This window comes from Phoenix dactylifera, chromosome 18, assembly GCF_009389715.1.
Source record: "Phoenix dactylifera cultivar Barhee BC4 chromosome 18, palm_55x_up_171113_PBpolish2nd_filt_p, whole genome shotgun sequence".
NCBI classification, from domain to species: Eukaryota; Viridiplantae; Streptophyta; class Magnoliopsida; order Arecales; family Arecaceae; genus Phoenix; species Phoenix dactylifera.
In genome coordinates, this window is record NC_052409.1 from 9,352,210 (window position 1) to 9,365,329 (window position 13,120).

The window sequence follows — 13,120 nt, forward strand, 5'->3', positions numbered from 1 at the left end:
GCGGCCGACAAAGGAGCCGATCCCCCCGCCGAGAGAAGAACCTCCCCAGACTGAGAAGTCCGCCCCGACAGCAGAGGCGACCTCAGCAAAGGACCCCTCCTCGGCCGAGGTCCCCACCACGGCCTCGGACGTACCCGGGAAAGTACGAGAACTACACACCCGTCAACGCTCTCCGGGCCGAAATCCTGATGGAAATCGAGGGCCGGGACTTCTTCCGACCCCCGCCTCCTATGCGAGACACGGGATTTCCCCGGAATCCCAGGAAGTATTGCCGCTTCCACCGAGATCGTGGGCACGACACAGAGGACTGCTACCAACTCCGGGATGAGATAGAGGCGCTCATCCGACGGGGAGTACTCAACCGGTTCGTGAGGAACCGACCTGAGGAAAGGAGGCCGGCGGAGAATGTCGCACCAACCGAAAATCCGCGCGACAACAGGCCCATCGCCGGCACCATCAACATGATCGGGCGGGCCTCGGCAGGGACGGCCGCCCTGGGAGCACCCCCGAAGCGCCCGCGTACTGGTGAAGTCATCTCGTTCTCGGATGAGGATTTAGAAGGGGTCGAAACCCCCCATGATGACGCTGTGGTCATCTCTATGATTGTAAATAGGTTTGATGTAAAGCGTGTCCTAGTTGACAATGGAAGCTCAGCCAACATTTTGTATTATCATGCCTACCAAAAAATAGGATTGACAGAAGGGCATCTCCGGAGAGTCAATGCCCCGTTGGTTGGGTTTACCGGAGATGCAGTCCCGGTTGAAGGTGAGGCTAGCTTCCTTGTCACAGTCGGCCTCGCCCCCCGGGAGAGCACAGTGAGGATGGACCTCCTGGTGGTCCGTTTGCCCTCGGTCTACAACGCCATCCTTGGGCGCCCAGGGCTAAATGCCCTTCGAGCCGTGGTTTCAACTCGCCATTTGCTCATACGGTTCCCCACCAACCAAGGAGTAGGCGAGGTCCGCGGAGACCAGCTGGTCGCCAAGCAATGCTGCATGGCGGCCCACACAGTAAAGCAACCAGCCGAGGCGCCGGACCACCCGATGGGCCCTTCGCTGCCCATAGAAACCCTCGATGCGAGGGACACCCTCTGGAAATCCTACTACAAGAAAATTTTCCCGAGCTAACCGTGCAGGTCGGCTCCGGCCTCGGCGCCCGCGAGAGGGATTGCCTCGTCAGTTTCCTGCGGGACAACGCTGACGTCTTCGCCTGGTCGCCCGCGGACGTGCCAGGAATTGACCCTGAGGTCATGGTCCACCGACTCCAGGTGAGATCGACCAGCAGGCCTGTAAAGCAGAAGAAAAGAGGCTCCGCCCCGGAACGACAACGAGCTGCGGCTGAGGAGGTGGACAAACTCCTCGGGGCCGGCTTCATCCGGGAGGTCTCCTACCCGGACTGGCTCGCCAACGTAGTCCTCGTAAAGAAGGCCAATGGGAAGTGGCGTATGTGCGTGGACTATACCGACCTGAACAAGGCCTGCCCGAAAGACAGCTTCCCCCTCCCGAGCATCGACCAACTCGTCGACTCCACTTCAGGACACCAGCTGCTAACCTTTATGGACGCCTTTTCAGGGTACAATCAAATCCGAATGGCGCCAGAAGACGAGGAGAAGACGGCCTTCATCACCGACAAAGGCACCTACTGCTACAAGGTGATGCCCTTTGGCCTGAAAAACGCTGGGGCCACATATCAGTGACTGGTCAGCCAAATTTTTAAAGACCAGATCGGTCGGAACATGGAAGTCTATGTGGACGACATGCTGGTAAAGAGCCGAGCGGCGGAACACCACATAGCCGATCTTAACGAGACATTCGCCAAGCTCAGAAGATATCAAATGAAACTCAACCCGGCGAAGTGCGCGTTCGGGGTCACCTCGGGCAAGTTCCTGGGTTTCATAGTGACCCAGCGCGGAATTGAAGCCAACCCGGAGAAAATCCGGGCACTGCAAGAGATGTCGCCTCCAAAGACTGTTAAGGAGGTGCAACGGCTCGCGGGGCGGGTTGCCGCCCTGGGAAGGTTCGTCTCTCGGTCAGCCGAGCGATGCCTCCCCTTCTTCAAGAGCCTTAAACGGCCGAAAGACTTTCGGTGGACAGAAGAATGCCAGCAGGCCTTTGAAGAGCTTCGGAGCCTTCTGGCCTCTCCCCCGCTGCTCACCAAGCCCCAGAAAGGCGAGGTCCTTTACTTATATCTGGCTGTCTCCCCAGCTGCAGTAAGCTCAGTCCTCGTCCGGAAAGAGGACAAGCTCCAAAAGCTGGTCTATTACACCAGCCGGGTTCTCAGGGATCCTAAGACCCGATATTCTAAACTTGAGAAGACCATCTTCGCTCTCATCATCTCGGCTCGGAGACTCAGGCCTTACTTCCAAGCCCACACGATAGCTATATTGACCGACCAGCCTATGAAGCAAATACTGCAGAGGTCGGATCGTGCGGGGAGGATCGCCAAATGGGCGGTCGAGCTCGGGGAATTCGACCTCGAATATCGGCCCAGGCCGGCTATCAAAGCTCAGATACTCGCCGACTTCATCGTGGAGTGCACCCTTCCGGACGACCCCGAGAGGCCACCCGAATCCTTAGAGGAGGCCCCGAGGCAGCCATGGGTCCTGCACTCGGACGGGTCTTCGACCTCGGAGGGTAGCGGGGCCGGACTCATCCTCGCCAGCCCAGACGGAGTGGTGGCAGAGCAAGCTTTGCGCCTCGAATTCCCGGCCTCGAACAATGAGGCCGAGTATGAGGCTCTCATCGCCGGGCTCAAGCTGGCAAAGGAACTAAAAGTGGAAGACCTGACGGCCTTCAGCGACTCCCAGCTGGTAGTGAACCAGGTCCAAGGAGACTTCGAAGCTAAAGAGCCGTCCATGCAAAAGTATCTCCAAAAGGTGCGGGAACTCGTATCTGCCCTGAATTCTTTCAATATTCAATACATCCCCAGAGCGGAAAACCTCAGAGCAGACCAGCTATCCAAATTGGCAACCTCCCGCATGAGCGAGCTTCCCAAGGGAACAGCGCTCGAGTATCTTCGGATCCCCAGCACGGAGGAACCCGAGCCCACCATGTGCATCGACTCCGAGCCAAGCTGGATCGATGGGCTCGTCTGCTACCTTCAGGACGGAACCCTACCTCACGACGAGACGGAAGCTCGCCGAATCAAGCGCCAGGCCCCCCGGTATGTCCTATACGAGAATAGACTCTACCGGCGATCATTTACTTCTCCCCTCCTCAGATGCCTCCGCCCCTCCGAGGCGGACTATGCCCTCCGAGAGGTCCATGAAGGGATCTGCGGAAATCACCTGGGGGGTCGGGCATTAGCCCATAAGGTCCTGCGACAAGGATATTATTGGCCCACACTCCAGAAGGATGCAGCGGATTTCGTCCGGAAGTGCGATCGGTGCCAGCGAAACGCCAATGTCCAGCGCCGACCTTCAGCTCTGCTGACCTCCATCATCGCCCCCTGGCCGTTTGCCCAATGGGGGATCGACATCCTGGGGCCCTTTCCCCTGGCCACCGGACAGAGAAAGTTCCTGGTCGTCTCCATCGACTACTTCACCAAATGGGTCGAGGCCGAGCCCGTCGCCCGGATCACCGAGCAAAAGATGCGAGACTTCGTGTGGAAGTCCATAATCTGCAGATTCGGACTACCCCGTATCCTTATATCTGACAATGGTCGACAATTTGACAATGTTCATTTCAGGGAATTTTGCTCTGAGCTCGGCATTGATCACCGTTTCACTTCAGTCGCTCACCCCCAGACAAATGGGGAAACTGAGGTAACTAACCGCACTATTTTGCAGGGGCTCAAGGCTAGGCTTGATCGGTCCAAAGGACAGTGGGTCGAGGACTTGTACAATGTCCTTTGGGCGTACCGGACCACGTTCCGACTGCCCACGGGAGAGACCCCCTTCAACCTAGCATACGGCACTGAGGCCGTCATCCCGTTGGAGATCGGCCTGCCTTCTCCAAGGGTGGAGCATTACGACCCCGACATCAATTCTTCCCAGCTCAGGAGCAACTTGGACCTCGTCGAAGAGACAAGAGAGGTCGCCCGGGTCCGCATGGCGAGATACCAACAGCGAACGGCCCAATACTACAACGCCAGAGTCAAGCCCAAGCTCTTCAAAGTGGGGGACCTCGTCCTCAGGAGAGTCGAGGCTTCTCAACCGACCGAGCAAGGGAAGCTCGCCCCAAATTGGGAAGGGCCGTATCAGATCGCCCGGGTGCAACGACCAAGGGCCTATAAATTAAAGTCCCTAGAGGGGACCCTGATCCCGCGAAGCTGGAACTCCGAGAATCTACGAACGTACTACCAGTAAAACCCCTAGGGGTTCAAGACAATCAGGACAATGGACTCAGCTTCCTTTTCGCAAATAATTCTCTTATCTTGATGGCTGTAATTCTCTTCTAATATTGGGTCGTCTGTGATCCTCAGATTCCCCGGCCAAAATCGGGATGCCTCGAGGCTCGACCGTAGAGTCCCAAACTCCCTCGACCTCGGGAAGAATCGCAGGACGACGAAATATCGACTTGGCGCGAAATTCCCTCGACTAAGGTCGGGATGCCCCGGTTCGTCGGGATGCCCCGGCTATAGGGATGCTCGAGACGTCAAGATATGAGTATGGTCCTCTCTGACCAGACGAGCTCGGCTCGTTCTCCATCAACTTCCATCTATGAGCACGGTCCTCTCTGACCAGACGAGCTCGGCTCGTTCTCCATCAACTTTCATCTATGAGCACGGTCCTCTCTGACCAGACGAGCTCGGCTCGTTCTCCATCAACTTCCATCTATGAGCACGGTCCTCTCTGACCAGACGAGCTCGGCTCGTTCTCCATCAACTGCCATCTATGAGCACGGTCCTCTCTGACCAGACGAGCTCGGCTCGTTCTCCTACCTCGACCAAGGTCGGGATGCCCCGAGGGTCGACCGTAGAGAACCAGACTCCCTCGACCTCGGAAAGGCGCCGTGAGGGGTGGAAAGGGTGGCTCCACCCGGGGCGCCACGAAGTGGACCCCCGGGAGCGGTCGACGATCCCCGATCCCCGAAGCGAGCGATCCCTCGACTAGGGTCGGGATGCCCCGAGGGTCGACCGTAGAGAACCAGACTCCCTCGACCTCGGGAAGCGTCGCAGGTCGGTAGAGCGTGCCCAGACCCGCCGACTTGACGAACGATCCCTCGACTAAGATCGGGATGCCCCGAGGGTCGACCGTAGAGAACCAGACTCCCTCGACCTCGGGAAGAAGCCGTAAGGGGTGGAAAGGGTGGCTCCACCCGGGGCGCCACGAAGTGGACCCCCGGGAGCGGTCGACGATCCCCGATCCCCGAAGCGAGCTGTTCCTCGACTAAGGTCGGGATGCCCCGAGGGTCGACCGTAGAGAACCAGACTCCCTCGACCTCGGAAAGCGTCGCAGGTCGGTAGAGCGTGCCCAGACCCGCCGACCTGACGAACGATCCCTCGACTAAGGTCGGGATGCCCCGAGGGTCGACCGTAGAGTCCCAAACTCCCTCGATCTCGGGAGGCACCACAGGTCAGCAAAGCGTCCACGGACTCGCCGACCTGACGCAAGATCCCTCGACCGAGGTTGAGGCGCCCGAGGTCCTACCATGGGGTCTGAAACTCCCTCGACCTCGCAGAGAGCTACAATTCAATAAAGCCTCGCCAAATCCTTTCAACCTCGGTGGGCGCTGTTGGTCCGTGAGAAACCCGAGCCCCCCTTTAAGTCAAAATGACCCCGGAAGTCGACGAGGAAAGGAGGCAACCTACTCCACCATGCGAAGCATAACTCCGAGAATGCAAGAGGTACGTCTAACTAGACGCCCTCCTTGTCAAATTTTATCTACATACTGATGAACGGAATCTCAACGTTGGAGTCTTATCACGCCCCAAAGCCGGGCTTCTCCAATAGGTCGGCTTAAGACCGACCCCCTAACTACACTATGTATGCTCCGTTCGTCAAGTCTCCGCAATCTGTACAAAGGCTTCATAAATTAGGGCCCAACTCGGCTCTTCTACGTAAACTCCGACGTCCGGCTGAGAAAGTGGTCCCGGCCACGAGTGTACCAGCCAAACACGGGTACCAAGGCAATCTCTGGAAATCCTGGCCTTGTTCACCGAAATCTCGGCAGAATCCGAGAATGATAACTATGAAAACCTTCGACGATGACTTACTTATTAGCCCGCGCTCCCTATGAGGGGTTCGGAGTTAAGTTCGGAAACCCGACTGAAATCTCCGAATAGCAGCAGGCATAGACCTAGTCCGGTCTTACTTGAAGGGCTAAGGCCCAACCTCGATGCCTTGGGATTTCCCTAAAGGCTAGACATGATGACTTCCACGATCCTTAGATCCGAGCTATGGAACTTGGAGGAATTTTCTAAAAAACCTAAGACTTGGAGCTCCTTTTGGTCGGAATGACTAGAACCCGAGAAGGTTAAGACATAGCCCGGGAAAAGGGAACAACTTCGTTAAGCAAACCGAAAACTAAGATGTGAAGCTAGAGGTCGTCGAGGCAGTTAGCTAAGGCTCTAGCCTCGTTCGCAACAAAAAAGAAAGACAAACACATGATGATGAAAGTGTTTTTCATTAACAGAAGGCCGAAGGCCGATTACAAAATTGGAGGTCGACCATTTAAGAGCCGACCTCGGATACAATGAAAAAGAAAGGAAAAATACGCTAAGTCCTAAGCGGCGGGAGCAACGTCCGGGGGGTCGTCCGGCACATTGATGATCTCGAGGTTTTCAGCCGGCACGGGCTCGGGGTCGGGGGCAGGGGCCTCGAGTACCGCCTCCGGGACGGCGTCCGTCTCGGCCGCCGGAGCCGCCTCTATGGTGCCAATCGCCTCGGCCGCCCCCGTCGAAGGCTCGGCGGGGTCTTCTTCATATATCCCCGCCTCGGATGTCAAAATGGTGGGGAGGGCTTCCACGTCGGACCCCAGGCCCAGGTCCTCCCTCGGACGGACCGTCGAGAGGTCGTACTGAGGGCAGTACCGGCGCATCTGAGCCCGGAAGTTCTCGAAACCTCGGAGGAACCCGTCCACTGTCTCCTCCTCCAACATGTCGCGGAACTCTTGCGACTCCTTGAAGAGCTCCACGGCATTTTCGGCTCGCTCGAGTGCCCTCCTCTCCCGGGCCTCAAGTTGCTCGATTCGGAGGCGGGAGACCCCGTCCTCATGCTTGAGGGCCGCGACCTCGGCCTGGACCTCCCCTAAGCGCGCCTCCGTGCCGCGCAAGGCCGACCTGGTTAGGGCATGGGCGGCCTTCTCCTCCCCGAGCCCCTCCGCCATGGCGAGGCGCTCAGCCTCGGTGGCCGCCCACCGAGCCTCGGCCGCGGCCAACGCCGCCTCCAGCTCGGCGACTCTTTTCTTGGCCGGCTCTAGCTGTCGGCCGAGCTGTCGGACTTCTTCCCGACACCCGTGGGCGATGAACGCCAAGGTGTCGAGCTCGAGAATATGCTGAAAAGGAAGAGACGAGGGTATTGTGAGTTGAAAAGCACACAAGTACACTAGTAACTCAAGGAAATTAAGAAGGAAGCTTACCCGGGCAGTGTTGCAGTAAGCGCTGCCAACGACCTCCTCCAGCGAAATATTCCGGAACACGGCCCGGTCCGCTGGAAGTACCGCACGCCGCAACATGGAACGCGCGACCTCGGCATCCTGAAAGGCTGAGCTCCCCTCGGGAATAGGGGAGTCCGGCTCAACCGACTCTTCTCGGAAAGCCCGGGAAGAGCTCGGCACGACCGGGCCCGAGGTCCCGGAGCCGCTCGCTTCGGGGCCTCGAGCAAGCCCGGGTTCTGGCCGCTGCGGGGCCATGGACGACTCCCCCCGCTGGGCAAGGGGGGCAGGGCAAGGAGGGGCCGACGGGCCCGCATCACTAACGACCCGCTCCCGCCTCGGGTCGGCTGCAGGGGCCCCCGCCTCGGGGCCACTCGTGCCGGCTGAACTGGAGGCGCCGTCCGACCTCGCCCTCTTCCGGGGCTGGGGCCTAGCTCCCCCGACCTCGGCCTCTCGTCTCCTCAGGCGAGAGAAAAGTGATGTGTTGCTGGTCGGCAGGCGGGGAATATCTGAAATCAAAATTTCGTTAAGTATCAGGCCAGTGACAGTAAAAGCAAAGAACGAAGAAAAAATAAAATAATGTAACCACCCTTACCCTCGGGGCGCGCCGAGCTCAGACCTACGCTCGCCAGGGCGTCCTCCCGCAGGAGCTCGGTCAGGTCGTTGCCCCTCCCGAGGGCTCGCACGGAGTCCAGGGTCCTCAGCTCCCTCCTCGAGGGCTCGGAGAGCTTATTGAGGGTCTTCAACCGAGGGTTCCCCCACCTCGGGTCGAACCCCCAAGGCGCCTCGGACGCCAGGAAGAAAAACTTCCCCTTCCACTCATGAATCGAGGAAGGGGCACCCTGGAAGAGTGACATACCGCCCCGAAAGGCGAAGTATAGCCACCCTGCATCCGCCGGGTTCTTCTTTAACAGAAAACACCGGCGGAAGAGGCCTACCGAGATCGGGATCCCGTGCCCAAGGCACAGGGACAAGAACCCGATTATGGTCCTCCACGAGTTCGGAGCCAACTGCGCCGGGACAAGCTGGTACTCGGCCAACAGCTGGCTCACGAACTCGTGGGCGGGAAAACGTAGGCCAGCCCAAAGTGTCTCGCGGTAGACCGCGATCCGACCTGGGGGCGGCTGCGTCACCCTGTCCTCCGTCCCCGCAGTTTCAAGACAAAACCCGGGCTGGAAGAAGAACCGGGAGCGGATCAGCTCCAACTCCTCCCCCGACAGGCTCGATCCCACTTCCTCAGGACCCAAACCCATTCCCACAGAAGAGCGAAATAAAAGTTAAAAAAAGCAGAAAATGGAAGCTGGGGAGGAGAAAAAAAGGGAACCCTAGTGAAAACAGGGTGAAAACCTACTGGACATCGCCGGAAATCGCTCCGGGCACCGACGGCAGGGTTCGGTTAAGAAAGGAAGCAAGGGAGAAAGGCGACGAAAATAAGAAGCAGCCAAATAAGACCTTTAGGGCAACCTCAAGGGGTTTATATAGACCCCCCTGACGGCCCAGATCGATGGGGTCGGTTCCCATCCCTCGATCGGGTTGCGCCACGCGTCGACCTCGTAAGCCGAGGCACCGTATTCACTCCGGATTAATAAATCGGGTACGAAATCGAAGCGTTGTCCCGTCGGATCTCGGGGCCTCATCATGGGTCTGCAAAATTAAATCGTCTTGAGGAACGAACGGACGCCGCCCCGCTCCCCTCATTTAATAAGATCTGGGACACGTGGAGCCTCGATGTGGCCTCCACCTCTCCGGAATCGTGATCCAGTAACACGAAATCGGAAGCGTCCGACCTTGGGTCACGCCGCGTGTCCGTTTTAAACCCCATAACGGCACACTCATTAATGAGCGAGAAGCCTCTATTACGGGATTGAGGCACCGCCTCGACGAGCCCGAAGACCCCCATCATTAATCCGCCGTAAGGCGATCCTGGCAATTCAAGAGGCGCCACCTCCGCTTCAAGAAGCATAATGATACGAGCTTCATCATAAGCTCACTGAATAAAGCAGCCTCGAGACGCCAAAGGGCGCAGGTTTCACCATGAAAGCTCCGAGAAGCGCAAGGGGGCGGACGAGACTCGCCCCCCAACCTCAGTGACAGACTTTACTTCCCTCGTCCGAGCCCACAAATCGCTCGAACTCGGAAGTCGGGGGGTAGTGTTGGGGGGAATAAGATTTTTTCCCAAAATGACATAAATACCCCTAAGAAGCCGTACCACTTCCGACCCCAGACGGCCGAAGTCGGCGTCCGACTTCGGAGCGCCCGACCTCGAGACCTCCGACCTAAGAAAAACCTCAATGTTCGAGGTCTACTCTTGTCAGCCACCTACTACGGCCGTGCGCCTCAGAGGTCCGGCCGAGGACCGTACCCTGACATTTATTGCGCATGGTCGCTGTAACCCTCCGGCTTACTCCATAATAAATGCGGATCTCCGGCTTACTCCACAATAAATGCGGATCTCCGGCTTACTCCACAATAAATGCGGATCTCCGGCTTACTCCACAATAAATGCGGATCTCCGGCTTACTCCACAATAAATGCGGATCTCCGGCTTACTCCACCATAAATGCGCATGGCTCCTGTCATCTACGGACTCTCAGCTCTCCACGGCAAATCAGCCCAGCAGAGTCTAGTCAACTATGATAAGTCTCCGATCTCGGCCATACCTCCGACGCCAATGCAATAATTCGTCTGACAGCGTGCTAGTTCTGGTTATACGACGCCCTCACCGCCGACATCAGAGCAATGATTCGCCTGACCATGCGCCGACCTGAACAACATGCCGAGCCGTACTACGGCCTCGCCCTGTTACATCGCAGGTAAACCGACCCCCGCCTATAAAAGGGAGCCTTGGCCTCTCAGGAGGGGGTTGGAAGATTGATACACTCTACAGACATTATTTATCTCCCTTTCTACACTATTTGCCCCCTCCCTGACTTGAGCGTCGGAGGGCCGGCGCCGGAAAACCCGGCCACCGGTTTGTGTGCAGGCACCCGGACGGAGGACGCCGCCAACTGACGGATCGCCGCTTCGCCAGGAGGATCTGCCGCCCCTTCTCTCCGACTGCCCCAGACGGAGGACGCCGCTCGCCGACGGACCGCCGCCCCACCGTGAGAACTCATCGCCGCTCCCTCTCCTCGACCGAAGACTGCCCCCGGGTCCAATTTCCAGCAACAGGTACAATTTTGCAATTTGAGTAATATAAGAGAAAATGTTTGTCATGGAATGGAGGGTATGGGATGTTATAAAATTATATAAAAGAATGGATCATGGGTATGTAGTGAAAAGCCGCTAGTAATTTGGCATTTAAATATTCTAGAGAACCAAAAGAAAACAGTTAAAAGAAACAATATTTGTAGGTCAACATTATCTCAATAATTTTATATATATATATATATATATATATATATATATGTATGTATGTATATGTACATATGTATGTATATATATCTATTGCAGGTGAGAAGCATAGTTTGTCCATTCAGTTTTGACAAAGCCTGAAACACCCTTTATTCTCAATGGAACCTAAGGAAATCATTAAAAAAGAAAAACAAAAAGAGGTAGAACTTATTTGAACATGTTAACAAATGTTACTAAAGAGATATATATGTCCTTCGATGAGTCGGCACCAGAAGATTTCAACCTAAATAAGGATACGAAATATCTTTTTTTCTTCTTAAACACAATATTTTCAGTAGGAAGCAATACCAAATAGTATAGGATGTACTGTACCTTCATAGTATGGTGTTGATATGGTATGAAAGTTTAGTAGGAAGCAATACCAAATAGTATAGGATGTACTGTACCCACATAGTATGGTGTTGATATGGTATGAAAGTTTAGTAGGAAGCAATACCAAATAGTATAGGATGTACTGTACCCCCATAGTATGGTGTTGATATGGTATGAAAGTTGATATAGCTCTGTATCAACATAAGGCATCCAATTACCACATGTGGGTATGAAAACATATTGTAAGGTACCAATAAGCATCGAAATGAAGTGTGGTACTAATCTTAGAACAATGCTCAAATATAATGGATGAATGTGGATGCACTATCCATATCAGTCCTTTACCAGTTTGTGTATACTGTAAGGGACCTGGGTATGCTAAGATTTTAGGAAATAAGGCTTGATTCACCCTATATCATGTCACATCAAAGGTTGTCATGTCTATCAAGATGTTACCAACCTTGTACCCATGTACCTACCATACTGACTTGCAAGGAATTCACCAATGACATATATGGAGGCTTATCATCCCTTCTTCCTGTCCCATCTTGAGGTACATATCATACTCCCTTGTATGGAAAATGGCCCTTCACCTCATTATTATTACAGGCCTTTCGTCTCTCTACAGCTTCGGAAATGTGTTCCCTTTTGGTCAACTAATTTTTTAATTGGAATCTTTGTTTTCGAATGGATTGCAAGGTAGGTATAAGTCTGCATTGTTTTTCTTTTTTTTTCCCAACTACTACTCTAGCATAGTGTACTAAGCAGCCACTAAGATAGATTACGTGCTCATTTGGAGAGGATGGGTTTTATAGTAAGGGGCCACACCAGAGTTCTTGTTTTGCCCAGCATCCCGACCTTCCAATTTTCTTAAGAGGAAGAAATTCTTACTTACACTGCATGAACCATATAGCCAAGCATGAACGTAGCTAATCACAAAATACATCTCGATGCATCATTATAGAACCAGCGGCTGTAATGAGCTACATGCATAGTCATGATGATGCATCACGTGCGGGCAATAATTTATCCTGAAGCATCTCGGCCTTCCAATTCTCTTAAAAGGAAAAAATTATTGCCTATACTATATGAACCATATAGCCATGCATGCAGCCAATCACAGTATGCAGCCAATCACAGTATGCATCTCGATGCATCATTATAGAACCAGCGGCTGTAATTAGTTGCATGCATAGTCGTGCTGATGCATGCCATGCAGGCAATAATTTATTCTTAAGAAAAGGCATTTGGAAAAGCTCAAAATAGATGACCTTTTCAGAATGGGGAGATGAGTGGTATTGTCCAAAATACAATCAGCAATGCTGATGAGTGACACAGCTACAGAATTTTGGAGTCACCTCTCAAAGAGTCATTAGTGGTCAGCCATATAATTGCGGTTAGTTAACTTGACGGTCGCCAATTGGCCTCGCCATGCATCAAAAGGGGCCTCCCTTTCTGCTTTCCGGTTTAGAGAGTCTGGTTTAAATATGAATCTATTAATCCCTGCGAAGCTTCTCAAGATGTATCGTCCCCATCTTCATCAGAGAACACCAATTACTAACCAACCAACCTGTAGCATAAAACCATATCAAACAAAACATTTGGACTTTCACTCTTCTTTTTCCACCTTTTATCCATGCAAGAGTAAAAGTTAGACACATTAAGGATGAGAAAAAGTTCCAGATTCCCTATCAAAGGCTGAAATTCCATAATCGCTCTGTTTTTGACTTTGGAGCATGACCTACCAAGTTAAGATTAACAAGAAAACACACATTCAAAGTTTCATACATCACGATTTTGGTGCTCGGCTTAAGAACCAGCAGCACCCCCGTCACACAGCAGTCGAAATACATCCTATAGAA